General features: G+C 34.5%; 2 long non-coding RNA genes across 2 annotated transcripts in view; both read left to right on the plus strand.

Annotated features, from left to right (window-relative positions):
* LOC144369330 (uncharacterized) overlaps positions 1–17,509 on the plus strand; it is a 286,790-nt gene that overhangs the window by 41,855 nt on the left and 227,426 nt on the right. The window contains exon 2 of the long non-coding RNA XR_013428847.1: positions 15,054–15,191. This is a non-coding gene — a long non-coding RNA (uncharacterized LOC144369330). The remainder of the gene's footprint in view (positions 1–15,053; positions 15,192–17,509) is intronic.
* On the plus strand, positions 5,774–8,346 carry LOC144369329 (uncharacterized). Its single transcript, XR_013428846.1, has 2 exons — positions 5,774–7,071; positions 7,926–8,346. It is a non-coding gene; the product is annotated as an uncharacterized LOC144369329 (long non-coding RNA).

The raw sequence follows: 17,509 nt of genomic DNA on the forward strand, positions 1-17,509 counted from the left end.
AAAATCAACATAATAAAAAGTTGATTGTTTGAAAAAATAAATTAAATTGATAAATGCTTAAAACAGCTAATGGAGAGAGAGAGAGAGAGAGAGAGAGAGAGAGAGAGAGAGAGAGAGAGAGAGAGAGAGAGAACCCAAATTACTAAAATTTGTGATGAAAAAGAAAATATCCCAAAGGACAGTACTGAAACACAGGCAATAATCAGAAACTATTTTGAAAATTTTTACTCCAATAAAATTGAAAATACTGAAGATATCAAGAAATTTCTTGAGTCATAGTACCTACCTAAACTGAATAAGGAGGACCTCCATGATTTAAAGAGATCAATCACAAGTAATGAAATAGAAAACACCATCAAAAGGCTACCAATTAAAAGAATCCCAGGACAAGAAAAATTGTCAACTGAGTTCTATAAGACCTTCAAAGAAGAATTAACACCAATACTCCTCAAGGTATTTCATGAAATAGAAAAGGAGGGAACCCTTCCAAACTCATTCTATGAGGCTAAAATATCACCCTGATATTTATACCAGAGAAAGAAATATCAAAGAAAGAAAATGTCAGACCAATATCTCTAATGAATATAGATGCAAAAATTCTCAGTAAAATTCTGGCAAATCACATACAAAAACATATTAAAAAGATAGTGCACCATGATCAAATGGGGTTCATTCCAGGAATGCAAGGTTGATTCACCATAAAGAAATCAATAAATATAATTCACCACATCACTAGTATTAAAGACAAGAATCACATAATCATCTCAACAGACAAAGAAAAAGTATTTGACAAAATATAGCATCCATTCGTGTTCAAAACACTAGAAAAACTGGGGAGAGTAGGAATATACCTCAACATTGTAAAAGACATATGTACTAAACTCCAGGCCAACAACATTCTAAATGGAGGAAAAATGAAAGCATTCCCCCTAAAAACTAGAATAAGAGAGAAATAGGACTATTTTTCCACTTCTATACAACATAGCCCTTTAAATTCTAGCCAGAACAATTAGACAGATAAAAGAAATTAAAGAAATACAAATAGGGAAGAAGAGCTCAAACTATCCCTATTTGCTGGTGACATGATTCTATATTTAGAAGATCCAAAATACTCCACCAGAAAACTTCTAGAACTCATAAATGAATTCAGCAAAGTATGATGTGTCAACTGGAGGAGAAATTAGGAAAACTATTCTTTCACAATAGCCTCAAACAAAAAAAAAACAAAACCTAAAATAGTCAAGAATCACTCTAACAGAAGAGGTAAAAGCCATCTATAATGAAAACTACAAATCACTAAACAAAGAAACTGAAAAAGACCTTAGAATATGGAAAGACTGCACATGTTCTTGGTAGACAGAATTAATATGGTTAAAATGACTATACTATCAAAAGCACTGTACAGATTTAGTGCAATTTCTATTAAAATTCCAATGACATCCTTCATAGAAATAGAAGAAATAGTCATGAAATTTATTTGGAAGAATAAGAGAACCAAAATAACCAAAGCAATACTCCGTGAGAAACGTGAAACAGGAGGTATCACAATACTAGACATTAAATTATATTACAGAACCATAGCAATAAAAATGGTATGCTATTGGCACCAAAATAGACATGAGGACCAATGGTACAGAACAGAAGACGTGGAGACAAACCTACATAAATACTACATAAATATCTCATACTAAACAAATGTGCTATAAAACATACATTGGAGAAAAGATAGCCCCTTCAACAAGTAGTGCTGGGAAAACTGGAAATCCATACATAGCAAAGTGAAATTAGACCCCTATCTCTTATCCTGCATAAAATTCAACTCAAAGTGATTCAAGGACCTAAGTTTTAGACCAGAGATTTTGTGCCTAAGAGAATAAAAAGTATGCCCAAATCTTTATCATGTAGGCTTAGAAACCAAATTCCTCAATAAGACTCTTAAAGCATAATAAGCAAAATCAAGAATCAATAAATGGGATGGTATCAAACTAAAGTTTCTTCACAACAAAGGAGAAAATCAGCCACAAGAAGAGAGAGCCTCCAGAATGGGAGAAAATCTTTGCCACCTGCACCTCAGATAGAACACTCATCTCCAGGATATATAAAGAACTCAAAAAACTTAACACTAAAACAAACAAACAAAAAACACAACCAGATAACCCAATTAATTGCATGGGCTCTCTCTCATCCAGCAAAGAGGTCCACAGAACAGGGTAAAGGAGAGTGTGGCAGAAGAGTCACTAATCAAGACCTCTAGAGACCAAGCAGGAAGCAGATCTGATTTTATTGTGCAGTTACCATGTATATATACTCAGGCAGTAGCTAAACAGATTACAGGTGGCCACCAATGCAATTTCTGCTCACTGTTCTTGCAGTGACCAATCAAGGAGTGGGTTATGGAGCAAGTACAGGGACTGCAACACATGGCCTCATGCCTAGGACTGTGCCTATGGGGTAAGTTGTTTTCCACTCACATGTCTAGCACAGGGGAATGGTTTGCCACTGAGGCACCCTTAACTTATGTCATGTATGGGAAAACTAGAAATCTATACATAGCAAAGTGAAATTAGATCCCTATCTCTTACCCTGCATGAAACTCAACTCAAAGTGATTCAAGTGGTTCCATGCACTTGTCCCCACAATCAATAAATGGGCAAAGAAACTGAACAGACAATTTACAGAAGAAGAGATACAAATAGTCAACATATATATATATATATATATATATATATATATGTGTTCACTATCTCTAGCAATTAGAGAAATGCAAATTAAAAATACATTGAGATGGAGGCTGAAACAGGAGGATTGTGACTTCAAAGATAGCCACAGCAAAAGTGAGGCACTAAGCAACTCAGATCCTGTCTCTAAATAAAATACAAAATAGGGTTGAGGATGGGGCTCAGTGGTCAAATGCTCCTGAGTTTAATTCCCAGCACACACACACACACAAAAATACACTTGAGATTTCATCTCACTTCAGTCAGAATGGCAGTGATCTGGAAAAAAATGCAACATAAATATTGGCAAGGATGTGGGGAAAAACATGCACTCATTTTTTACCTTTAACATTGCTGGTGGGACTGCAAATTGGTGCAATTACTCTGGAAATCTGTATGGATATTACTCAAAAAACTACGTATGGAACCACCATTTTCCCAGTTATACCACTCTTCAGTATATATTAAAAGCAGTAAAAATCATCATATTCCAGTGATACTACCACATCAATATTTATAGCAGCTCAATTCACAATAGCTAAATCATGGAACCAACCTAGGTGCCCTTCAACAGATGAATGCATAAAGAAAATATGCTACATGCAAATAATAGTATATTTTTCAGGCATAAAGAAGAATGGAATTATGACATTTGCCAGTAAATGAATGTAACTGGAGACTATCATGATAAATGAAATAAGCCAATCTCAAAAAACCAAAGAGAGAAAGTTCTCTCTGATATGTAGATGCTAACTCATATTAAGCAGGTGAGGGAAGAATAGAAGTTCACTGGATTAGACAAAGGGGAATGAAGGGAGGGGATGAGGGATGGGAATAAGAAAGACAGTAGAATGAATCAGATATAACTTTCCTATGTTCTTATTTGGCACCAAAACAAACATGAGGACCAATGTTACAGAATAGAAGGATAACTCCACATTATGTACAATCAAAAAACTAGGAAGGTATATTCCATGTATGTATGATATGTCAAAATATATTCTACTGTCATGTGTAACTAAAAAATAAAAAAATAAAAACATTTAAATAAGAAAAAATATATAAAAGAAATATAAATTAAGGAATATTCAGTTTGGAAGTTACCTGCATAGATATTAATAAAATTATAAGAGTTTGGAACATTAAAATTATTTTAGAAAAGAATGAATAAAATCCTAAATATCATGTTATTCTTGATGTGATTATAAATGAAATCATCATTGCTGGTATATAGAAAAAGAATTGATTTTGCCAAATTTTTTTTGTTATTTTAAACTCTGGTGTGTGTGTGTGTGTGTGTGTGTGTGTGTGTGTGTGTGTGTGTGTGTGTGTGTGAGAGAGAGAGAGAGAGAGAGAGAGAGAGAGAGAGAGAGAGAGAGAGAGAGAGAGAATGTGTGTCTGTCTGGATTTGTTGAGATTTTTTACCTTTAACATTAACTCATTTGTAAATTTTCTTCTTCCTTTTGAAGTTTAGAATCTTTCCTTTCCTTTTTCTCTACTGTTTCTCTTTCTTTTGCTAATTTTTCTGGCTAGGACTTAAAATACTGTAATGAATAGAAGAGGAGACAGAAGTGGACACCATTAACTTGCTCCTTCAGTAGCAGTAAGGGGTAATTTCAGGAATATTGATTGGTATAGGTTCAAGACAAAGAGTCCTGGATATTTCTTTTAAAGTAAAGCCACGGAATACTGAACATGTGTTGATCTGTGGAGGTCACACAAGTGATGTATTTGTTTCCTGAATGTCCTGGTATGCCTCGATTTGAGAGTGTTTTAGACCCTTTCTGGGTTCCTACTCAATTTCCTGTTTTGGGTACCTCTCATTTTGCTTATGCTCTTCCTCTGCTTCATATGCTAGTACAATCATATTGAATCATCTCTTCCCCTTTTTCTTTTCTCTTCCCACATTTCCACTGATTCTTTCTGTTTTTCCAATTAAGAAACACCAAAGTAGTTCTATATGTTATCCTCTCTGCATAGAATTAAAATAGGTCATTAGTATTCTATTTGGAGGAGTCAGAAACAAGATATTGTAGTTTTAAACTCCTTTCTTTTTTTAAATATTTATTTTTAATTTTAGGTGGACACAATATCTTTATTTTATCTTTATGTGGTGTTGGGCATTGAACCCAGTGCCTTGCACATGCCAGGCGAGTGTGCTACTACTTGAGCCACATCCCCAGCCCTTAAACTCCTTTCTTAATTCAGATTATTGTTCAAACTGTCTGAGGGGAGGGTTGAAATAAAGTGTCATTTCAGCAACTTTAGATATCTAAATATTACTTGTTCTGAAGATGCATTTAGAAAATCCATCTTAATAGAAATGCTCTTTCTGAAGGCTTTCCACAGATGACCATATTTTTAAGATCAAGAATAAAAAAAATAATTCTACATTCCATGTCCAAATGTTAACATTAGAACCACATATCCAAAGCATTGTCATTGTTGTAACCTACTCAAAGCATTTCTTTTTTGTGGGGGTGAGAGTGGGGTGAGTACCAGGGATTGAACTCAGCAGCACTCAAACCACTGAGTTACATCCCCAGTCTTATTTTGTATTTTTTTAAAAATTTTGAAACAAGATTTCACTGAGTTGCTTAGTGCCTTACTTTTGCTAAGGCTCACTTTGGACTTTTGATACTCCTGCCTCAACCTCCTGAGCAGCTGGGATTACAGATGTACACCACCGTGCATGGCTCCAAAGAATTTCTTAATAGCAAAGATTCCCCAAACACACATTATTTATCAAAAATTTGCTGCTTGCTATACATGGCAGGGGAAAAAAACCTGATAACTGATTAACTTCTCAGGCTCAGAGGGGAGTATACCTAAAATGGGTGTTCGCACAGCAAAACTATACATGGTGAATTCTCAGGCTCCACCACAGGTCTCCTAGATCTGAATCTCAGGGTGATACTGAGAAGAATCACTCCAGGATACCTCAGTGCAGTATAAAATTTATGGACTACTGGTAGATATGCAGTCCACAAAATGAAATGGTTTCTTGAGTTCTCTTAAACAATTTATATGCAATATTTTTAATAGTAGAGGTTTTGACACTTGTTCAATATTTTCAGCAATACACTCAATCTTCTCCTTAGTGTTATTACCCTCTGACATAAAGTCAGTTTGGTGACAGGGGCTTTAACAAGAAGATACTTCATCTGTTCCTCACTCTCTCCCCTGAATTTCTTTCAGGACAATTCTTAACAAAGAGAACACAGAAAGTTTGACTCTCTCTTGGGGAAGAGGAAGCTAGATTCCTGTCTCTTGGTCAGCACATTTTTGCCTCTTGATACTTCTTCTATATCTATATAGGACAGAATTGAGGAGCAGAATAAGACATCTGTGGGTAACGTTCGGGCTACCGTAGAGAGTGACCAAAGACAGAACCTATGAATGGAGGAGATCGAGGGCAGTAGTGCCCATGGACTATAACTTTCATCATATTGATTCAAATATTAGAACTTCACATACTGGGTGTCAGTATGTGTACCCATCTCCTTGGGCAGTAAAGTAAGTTTTCTACAAGTGAGGATACTCAGTGCTGATAAGCATGCTACAATAAAATGACCTTTACAATTCTCTTGTACATACCATTATAAAATGGCACAAGTTCAGCACTTGTACCTTAAAAACCTGGGGATAAATGCATATGGGAACTCAATTCTTTTTTCAGGTGTTAGAAAGTCAAGACATTATACATCTACCAGTGGTCTCTGAGTTAACACCATATTAGGGATACTTCATTATTCAATTTATTATTTCTGTAGCAAAATATCTGGGTATTTAAAAAACTAGAGCAAATACAATTTATAATGAGCCTCTGATAAAGGAAAAGAAAAGCAACTACTCGCCAATCAGAAACTGCTCTGGTGCTTCCAGCTGAGTCATGCTCTTCTGTTATCAACATGCACAATTTCACAAAGCACCAAACAAGGTCAGAGGATTTTTGCCTAAGCACAAACAAAAGCAAGTCCGAACATTCACCCTTTCCTAAACTGAGCAACTGCTGGGTCTTTACCCAGAAGTTTTATTCTCGCTCTAGTCTGCCCTTTCTAAAAATTGATTGAGATAACCAATTGGAAACTTTCCTTCCAATCTAATGCTAACCCCAGTTTTTTAGACATTTTTCAAATAATTCAAGCAAAGACAAAATATTATAGTAGGTTCTCTCTAATACCATCTCACTGAGGTACCCCTGAATTGCTCCTGGTGTGGGCACTTCCTTGCCATACGAAGAAGTAAACTCAACTTTTTCTACTGGGGGCATGTTCAGCTAATATAGCTGGAAGACATTGACATCTCACATCACATCTGTCAAAGGTCAGCTTTGGACACTCAATAAGTTCAGGTAAGTCATGCTTCTCATCAGTGAGTTACGAAAATTGTTTTAATATCAGGGTAATTTGGATTTTAGAATGGAAGATACGATTTGGTGGGCTTTACTTCTGGAAACGGTTAGCCAACATCTAGAGCTTAAAAAGGGGAAATCTCAGATTTAGGTTATCTTGTGTTATTTTTTTATGAAAACAGAAATTCAGAAATAAAAACAGATATCCAATACATGATTTGTCTTTCAACATTCATTTATGTAACTACAAAACATGATGTATAAAAGAATCTTCATGTTTGAGGGAAATGCTCATAATATAATGCTGAATCAAAGCAAAAGATAAAATTGTGTCCAATGTCCAATCTCATAGAAAACTTTACCATATGAAAACAATAACTAATTTTGACTGATTTATATATATATATATTTACAATTTCAATTTTCTGTATGCTTATGTATTTTCTCTGAGATCATTATAAAGATGAATTAGTAGAATTTTGAAGATAGATTGTTCAGCTATTTTTAGTAACTATAATTTTGGATGCAATCTCCGTGAAGCCCAAATGTGGAACAGAATTTAATCCTTCTTAAGAAGCTTACAGGATAACAGATATGGTGAAGAATACATAAATGAACCAATTATATACCAAACAGCAATTTAGCATTCCAGAAATACATATAGCACATTGGTTATCATTATTTGTGAGGGGGATTCTGTTTTATTTTCTATATCTATCTATCTATCTATCTATCTATCTATCTATCTATCTATCTATCTATCTATATTATATACATACATATATATGTGTTTATATAAAAAATTTATTGGTGTGTAATGTTTAAGCATAATAGTGTGATATTTTAATCTTAAGGTACATAGCTTGCTTACAGAGGGAAGGCAAGTATCACGAGCCATCCATGGACTGCATGTGGGCCACTGCACATCGAAGTCTAGTGAATAGGAACATCTGGTGTCTTGGAATGACTAGTGGACATTTCCTATGGTTGATTGCCCTGACACATTGTGAATTCCTATTCTGTTCTGCCAAAGTCCCACATAGCACCAGAGATGGGGTGACCTGCTGTAGCTGCACAGCACCTAAGATGGGTGTGACCTGCCAAGATGCCAATCAACCTGCTGAATGCAAGACATCATAAAGCAAGACTCTGTCCTTGAAACCTTATCCCTGTCTTTGATGTACCCCCTTTAATAAACCACTGGAGACATCTTCTTTTGTCTAGTTCCAGCACCCAGGTGGACTAAACATCAGGGGCTCCACTTTTGAAAATATATTTCTGACTCTTAGTCTTTTGTTCTTCACTAATTATTCTAGACTTTAATTTCTCAGGTAGCTTGCACCCTCCTTGGCAGAAAGAAGAGCCCCCAATGATATGCTGGCTGTCACCCCAAAGGCAAGCAGTAAAATAAAATATTTGTCCTGGTGTTATGCCAATTTCCTGAATTAATCAAACAGAGAGTTTAGTTTGCCATTCTTCCTCTTTTCTATACTTGTGAGCAAATTATTTTAACATGAGGAAAATAATTGTTTAGAATAGAAGCTGTATTTACAATGGTTAAATAATTCAACTTGTCAACAAACTCTTCCTCCAAAATATATTTGAAGTAGAGAAATCCTTAGGCAATTTACGCTTTGGGGTGAGCATCTTTCTGTGGCATTTCATTCTCTGTAATTCCATTAAAAGAGCACAATTTATTGCACATCTGTCTTTGCAGATTTTATCAATGCTGAAACCTTTTAAACTGAGAATGGGATTAAATAAACCCCATTTACCAATGTGGTAAAATATAATAGACACCTACCCCATTAAATGGCTAGCTAAATCAATATATCCACTTGGCAGCAATTTCCAGAAGATAAGGTGAAGCCCTCCTGTTCTATTTGATAGATGAGTAAACTTACAGGGGAGAATTTACAGTAGATTCAGAGTGTACCTTGAAGGAGTGTTCATTATTCTCAAATTACCTTCTCATGTCAGCAGATTTGTGGTTAGTAAACAGAGAGGCCATTCATACTTTCTCTCCCGTGTGGCTGTAGATATGGATTTGAAGCAGGTAACTGACATGGCCAGCAGAGGAGTGTTTGGATCTATTTAGCAAGGAGGAGATGTCAGATGCATTTAAAGAATAATTAAAAAATTTAACTGGGGGAATCGTGTAGTTTAAAATTATTCCAAATAATGTGGCTATTTGAAGGGAGATAAGGTAATGTGAAGGACATTCATACAGGAAGTTAAAGAAATAGTTATGTTAACAGCATAATGAACCAAGTGCTATCTATATGTTTTATATACATACATATATATGTGTTTATATATATTATGTATTTATTAATTTAATATAAATCAGTCAAAGAAGATAAATACTATGTTTATGATCTGCCAGAAACTATTCTTGGTATTTTATCATACATTATTATTTATTTACTCTTAACAAAACATCTTTGAGGCAGATGGTATTATGGATTTGGAAACAGAGAAACTGAGTTAAGTGTCCCAAACTCACAATGAAAATAATGGAGCTAGAATTGTAATTTAGAGTTCCCTAAAACAACTTTTCTGTACAACAAAATGCAAAAAAAAAAAAAAAAAAAGCTTATTTTTTTTGCTTTTTTACACTCCCAAGCTAATGATGACTATTTTAAGTAGAAATTAATTCTTCTGAGGACAGTGCAGAAGACAGAAGACAGTAACTAAAAGGGGGTCATAATCAATATCACAGGAAGTGCTCAAACACAGGTGCTGGATCATAATCACTTACAACCCAAATTCCGCGGAATTATGTGGGAATGCAAGAGTTTACTAATGACCTCAAGTGATACAATATGCCAGAAAACCCCTAATTTTGCAGGAGACATATTTGATTTTATTGAATGTCTATAGAATCCAGGACTGAACTATTTTGCACAGGAGCAATACATGTTTACATTGAATCAGGCTGATTGGATTTCAAGTTCCTGTCATGGCTTTATTCTTTAACTGTGGGACTTCTGATAGTTTTCAGAGATGATAAGCCTTGCTAAGGCTTTGATTTTTGTAAACTGATCTTAACTCATGATTATTACATGAGAATGTTACATAATACTTTCAAAGCATTTAGGTTACTATCTGGCACTTAATAATTTGCCAATAAATATTCTATGTCCAATATAAATTCTGTAGACACATAAATATATGTAGTTAAGTATATACTTTTAAAAATTATGTAAACATACTTTACATGTATGCATATATAATACACATATATATAGTTTGTATATATGGGCATATGCATATACAAATACTGAGTACATATTACTTACAATATAAATATACTTTACTTCATTGATTAATAATATATATAACATGTTTTATCTTCATTTTTTATTTTATTATGTAAACATGTTTCACGTTAATATTTTAAAAATAATTTCTTCATAAAAGGACATTCTGATGGCTATACTCAACTCTTTAAGTGGCCCAGCACTTACTTAATTATACACTGGACACTTAGAAAATTTTATATTTCCCCCAATATATGATGTAATGAATATTCTTTTTATGTATTATTTTTGTTTTAATAGTTTTAATTTATTTATTTTGGATTATTTTCTTAATTGATCAATTAAAAATATTTTATACTATTAAGTGGTAGACATAACAGGAAAATAAAATTTATGCTAATTTTTAAATACCTACCATAAACTATGTTATCTACTTAATCTATGATATATGAATTTTACAATTTCTTATTCACAAGAATGGGTTGAATATAGTTTATATGGCTGTTTTATAAGATAATTATATAAAGATAGGAGATTATACTGGTTAAACACTGGAAGTCAAAGAAAAACAGCATTCAACAAGTAGCATTAATTACATATTAAGTGCTGTGATAGATAATTCTTGTTATGTAACTTAGATATCACTACAGTCCTGACATAGTTCTTTTTACATAGTAAAGGAACCTGAAGACCAGAGACCATGTCTAAACTGTTCAAAGTCATCAAATTACAGTGAAGTAGAACGTGGACTTGATCTCAAATCTTAGTCTCTATTTCTAAGCAATAGGGCATAATATAGAAGTTTTCTGAATATGTGACAGGCCCTCAGCTGAATGCTGCAGGCTGACACCTAAGCTATCTTTCCCAAACTGCACTGCTTTGCTGTGGATTCTTTCTGAATCTTTAGTTCAACTTCCTGTTAGCAACACATGGAGCATGCAAGAGCATAGAAAAAAAAAGGGAAATGAACATGATCTTGTGCTCCTTTATCTAAGATTGCAACATAAAAAAACAGATTCTAAATCAAAAACAATTCCAAGAGTCCAGTCTGAAAATCTGTTAATGTTTTATAGATTTGGAGAATGTGCTAGAAATCATAGAGAACCAAGGGTGGATATGGGAGGGCAGAGAGTGTTGGAGGGAAAGTGTTAGACCAACAAAACTTTTATCTTTGAATGACAGGCTCTTCACAAATATTCATCTTGGTGAACATAACCCTTCTGTAGCTGGTACACAATTTAGATTGGAAACATACCCCTAGTTTAATGACTGTTCTTAAGATGAAAGTCTCCTTCTTTGGTGCTATTGAGCATGCAATGCTATAAACTTCACTGTCTCCACATGCACCAGGTATTAGGAAGGGAAGAATTGATTTTCAGGGTAAATAGGCTTTTGAGTTAATCTTCCTGTATACAAATGTATTAAGCATGGTCTTTTTGGAGTCAGTAATTCACTCTTGTGTCCCTGAAGTAATGGATTTAGCACTGACATAGGCAGTTATTTATGGCCTTTAGTGAGCTGTTTCTTGTAACTGATTTTAAGTTATACAGATCTAAATATGACTTTAAGCCAAGTCTGGGAATAGCTTTTGTAGCTCTTGCTGTTAGCATCTTAAGCTGGTAAGGTGCCTTTAGAAGGAAAGAAAACCTGCTGAATTAGTTCATATTTCCAGGCCAGCACAGCCAAGGTGCTCCGATGTGCTCCCTCTCTGTTTTCTAGTCAGTGAATCACAGATGCTTAGCAGTTATGAAAACATCTTTTGTGCTCCATGACACATGGGATTTCCTTAAGTGTCCTTTATACCTGTGTCAGTTTTCATATTTAATGACTGTGGTAAACTCAGTATTGGGTTCTCCTTACTTTTCTCTGCTGGGCTACAGGCCAATTTTCCACTTGCTTATAGCAATCCCCTTTTTAAAGCTTCTTGATGTTTTCCGTTTGAATAAGAGTTTCTCTTTCTGCACACACAGCAGAGAGAGGCTGATGAGAGATATGTCTTACTCTAAGTATCCTTTGCTGAATGTTTGTCTAGGGTATAGTTTTTACATATTTAATTAACTATGGTCTACTTTAAATTAATATTACATAACTTTAAGTTTCGTGTTAGCATCTCACAGAGCTATGCTACCAATTCTTCCTTCTCTTTTTGTGATGTTATTATAATGTCATTAATTTAAATTTTTTAAAAATACCATTTATAGTGCAAATGTACTGTCAAAGAATTCTCTCAGTATTAGTCGGCTTGAAAAAAAATCTTGCTTTGCATTTTTTTTTTTTGAAAGAAATTTACAATGGATAGAGAATTCCAGGTCAACTTCTCTTCTTTCAGTACTTAAAGATATTGTCCCATTGTCTTTAGCTTGAATAAGTTCTGATGAAAACTTTGATGTTCATTGATGTTCGTATGCAATGTGTCTTTTATTTGCTATCTGACTTAAAATTTTGCCTTTACGTTTTATTTTCAGTAGTTTGAATTGAATATATCTTGGGGATTTTCTTCTGATTATTTATTTGATATTTATCTACATACATTTTTGGTATTTATTCCCTTTGGTATTTCCTCAGCTTCTTGGTTCTGTGATTTGTTGTCTGCTGTGGTTTGGATGACTGTGTCCCCACCTCCTCCAAGATCATAGGTAGAAATCCTGATGCCCAAGGTGATGTTAGAAGATGGGGTTTGGGAAAGGAAATGAGATATTGAAGGCAGAACTCTCACGAATGGCATTAGTATCCTTATAGGAGTCCCAAGGGAACTGAGTCATGCCTTCTATCTTTCCACCATTAAGGAAACAGCAAGATGGCACTGTCTGTGGATCAGGAAACGGGCCCTCACCAGACACTGAGGCTGTCGGCAATTTTATCTTAGAATTCCCAGGCTCTAGAACTATACAAAATGCATTTCTGGTGCTTAAAAACTAACCAGTTTATGGTATTTTTCCTATGGCTTAAATAGCTAAGCCATTGAATTCCATTGAACTTAAAAAAAAATTTATCCAGCACCCCTTATTTTTTTCATCGCTCTTAAAATATAAATGTTTTGACCTGTTCTCCCCCTCTTTTCCTTATACAATTTGTTCATGCATGATGTTTAATTTTCCAAGAGAATCTTTAACAAATTAATCGTGGTTCTCTTAAGTTTCTATATAGATGTTCCAACATCTGGACCACATCCCCAACTGGTTTGGGGGATTGTTTTCTTTCTCTGTGTTCTTTTGTTTCTTGTTTCCTTGTTCATGTTTTCATGAACAATGTTATGGTTTAGATGTGGTGTCCCTCAAAAGTTCAAAAGTGGATTAAAAACCATACATCTTGTGTGGGGCCAGCAGAGACTGAGATAAATAATATACTTTCTAAAATGGGACACTTCTGTTTTTTGGTAGACTTATTTTAGGGGGCAGGTTTAAGTCAATCAAAAAAGGTGTTGTACTGAGCTTAGGCTTTGTCTTCACTATTGTCACCTTCAGCCTAACAGAAGTGTTGAAGTCCTCTAGTGTAAATTCTGTGTAAGTTAAAAAAAACAACTAGCTTGTCAGTTGTCTGCTTTACTCTCAATTTCAGTGTTTCTCTTGATACTTTGAGCTTAGAAACCCTCTTGCTATGTAAAGGGCTAAGGAAAACATTAAACTTCTTCCCTGGTCATGTGCCTGCCATGACTTTGCTCATCATGGATGGAATATCTAAAGAATGCTAACTTCTTGGTGGGTTTGTCTCAGAAGAACTCAGACTCATTCTCTCATTTTGGGGATATCACTTCCTCCCTCTGGGGTCCGGCCAGTCCTTGGGGGATGAAGTGTCCTTGAGGGATAGATAGGTCAAGCCGGTTGTTAGAATAGAACTGTCTTTGTTCTAACTTGTAATTAGGGACTCCCCTGGGAATCAGATTTTGGAATCCCACCTGTGTCCAGAACTTCCCAGTCAGGACCCTGAAAAGCTACCCTGGATTCCCCAGCTACATGGCTTCAGGTGTTGGTATTTCCCTGATTTGCTAATATATTTTCTTTTTCTCTTGCCTATTACTTTTGCTTTTCCTCTGCCTTCCATAAAATAAACAGTATCTTGTATAAAGATAGTGTCTTTGTTATCTATTGGATCTGACCTGCCAAATTGAGCAGCTGCACACACATTACACACATTACACTTTAACAATACACCCAACTCTTGTCCCCCCTCAACAGTAGATTCTGTTGCATGTTGCTCGATGTTATGATTCGGATGTGGTGTCCCCCAAAAGTTCATGTGTAAGACAATGTAAGAAGGTTTGGAGGAGAATTGACTGGCCTTAACCTAATCTATGAATTAATCCCTCATGGAATTAACCAAGTGGTAACTGGAGGCAGGTGGGGTGTGGCTGGAGGAAGTGGTTCATTGGGGGCATGTCTACCTTTCTTACACCATTGATGTTTGTGAAGAATAGCCCATAAGTAGGTACAGGTTACATCTGTAGATTCTATGTGTTCCATGCTCTCTTGGAAACCTAGATGCACTTTGTAGTAATTCATTATTGTCATGGTTTGGATATGCAGTGTCCCCAAAAACTCACATGTGAGACAATGCAAGAAGTTTCAGAGGAGAAATGACTGGACTGTGAGAGTCTGAAGCCAATCTGTAAATTAATCCCTGATGGGGATTAACTGAGTGGTAACTAGAGGCAGGTGGGGTGCAGCTAATGAAAGTGGTTAATTGGGGGCGTGGCTATGGTATATACTTTTTTAAATCTAGAGCTGGATCTCTCTCTGCTTCTTGATCACCATGATGTGAGCCGCTTTCTTCTGCCACCCTCTCCCACCATGATGTTCAGCCTCACCTCCAGCCCTGAGGAATGGAGCTAGCCTTCTCTGGACTAAGACCTCTGAAACTGTGAGTCTTGGAATAAACTTTTCTTCCCTTACCGTTCCTTTAGTCAAAGCAGCAAAAAAGCTGGCTAAAACAATTATTTTAGCTGAGTTCTTCTTACCAGTTTCCAGGTGTACTTGGACAGAAACAAGTAGCCAAGGGTTCTGATTCTCATTGGAAACCTATCATTAAATTGGTTAAATGTTTGGTTGGTTGTTTACCCTGGGAACTCAGCCCTCTATTGGATACCAGCATATTAACTGATTATTCATTGCAGTAAAATCCAAGTACACATTATTGTCAGTGTCTTCATTCTACTCAGAAACTGATGCATATTATGACTGCATATCGTATGTCCCAGTTTTTTTATGAAAATTTCATTTTTAAAATAGCTTTTACATATATCCCATACTATTAGTCATATATCACAATCAATGAACCAATGTTGATGAATGATTATTAACTAAAGTTCATATTTCATTCACTTTTTCTTATTTTTTTAAATCTACTTGCTGTTTCTTTTGCAAGATTCCATCCAAGACATGACATTTATTTAATTGTTATTCTCTCTCTCTTTCTCTCTCTTTTGATGACAATCGTAGTTTTGATGATGGTGGTCAATATTTTGTAAAAATGTCCCCTAATTTTTATTTTTGTGTTATTGTCCTCATGATTCCTTTGCAATAAAGTGTTTTGGGGAGGTAAGAACCATTTTCATCATATCATATCAATGGTACTGTCTATAAATATGATCTATCAGGGTTGGAATTAACCTTGATCTTCTACTAAGGTCACATTTGTCAAGTTACCCTATTGTGAAATTACTTTTTTTGTTCTTTTCATACTATTGGGAAATAAATCACTAAACAAGCCTCTTACCTAGGGAGTGAAGAGTTATGCTTCTGGAAGGTAAAGTATGTACATAAATTATGATTCTTCTACATGGTGAGTTGTCTGTGTGTGTGTGTGTGTGTATGTGTGTGTGTGTGTGTCTTGTCTGATAATTATTCATTTTATACTTTGGGTTATAATCCAATGCTATTTTTGCTTTATTCTGCTGGTCAAATTGCTTTAGATTTGACCATGGGGACTCCTTTAGTTGTCTCCTATACTCACTTTATATGCTGCCATCCTGAAAATATGGCTTTGTTTTAGCTAATTGTTTTAAATATATTCATTATAAAAATTGTGTTTTATGTGAAGTAGAAAGATTTTGTATATATAATTATATACAATTATATATATAAAATTGTATATATATATATATATATATATATATATATATATATATATCTTTCTAGATAGTATTGGATTATAACCCAAAGTGTCAAATAAATATCTGAGTCAATTTAAACATACTCAAACACAGACAAACATAAACAAATACACACACACCTGAATATATATGTGTATATATATACATACACCTGTGATTGGTATAGATACACACACACACACACACACACACACATATATATATAGGTATATATGTATATAATTGATATTGGTATTGAAATTGTATATTTAATAATCCATAATTTTTAACTTACATTAAGTGTCAACACATGATGAGCTAAATTTATATAGATATTCTCCCTTTAAGGATTTTACTCAGATCTTTGTGTTTACTATTTTTTTTAGCTAATCTCATGATTTTGTATTAGTTTAGCTTTATAACTCATTTTAATATTCTAGATTTTGCATAAAAGATTCTGCTAAAATACATTCACAAAGATTATCAGTAATTTCTTGTTTGATACATATCTCAAATTTGTTTTCAAATCAAAGTACCCAGAAGAAAATTTTCAGGAACAAAGGAAATTTTTAATATTACAGTGGAGACCAATTTAATAATGGTATAGAACTGAAGCAGGTCTTGATTCTCAATGCCCAGATTGGGTGGCAGAATGAAGGGTTGCCTGGGTATCTATGACACACATTCCTGCTTCCTAAAACATTTAAACTTTTATTTAAAAGCAAGGACATTACAGGATGCCATTTTAGTAGATAAACTTTGACATATTATTAAATAGTCATTGTTAAACTACTAAAAATATATTTTAACCTATTGTATATATGTTGGAGATGCCAACTAATTTTCTACTTTCTTGCCTGTTTTATGTAGTTCTAACTTTAGATAATGAGAGGAAGCCATCTGATTGTTAATCTTCATAAGGATTAAGATGATGAAAGGTAAAAATTATATAAATATAAAATAGAAAAGCTGAACAGAATATTTAGTACATACAATTATCCTGGAAATTTTATATATAAATATAAATTTATGAAATGAGAAAAGTCAGTTGCTGTAGAAGAAAATGAAGTGATGTGACTCACGATGG

Source organism: Ictidomys tridecemlineatus, chromosome 12, assembly GCF_052094955.1.
Source record: "Ictidomys tridecemlineatus isolate mIctTri1 chromosome 12, mIctTri1.hap1, whole genome shotgun sequence".
Taxonomy (NCBI): Eukaryota; Metazoa; Chordata; class Mammalia; order Rodentia; family Sciuridae; genus Ictidomys; species Ictidomys tridecemlineatus.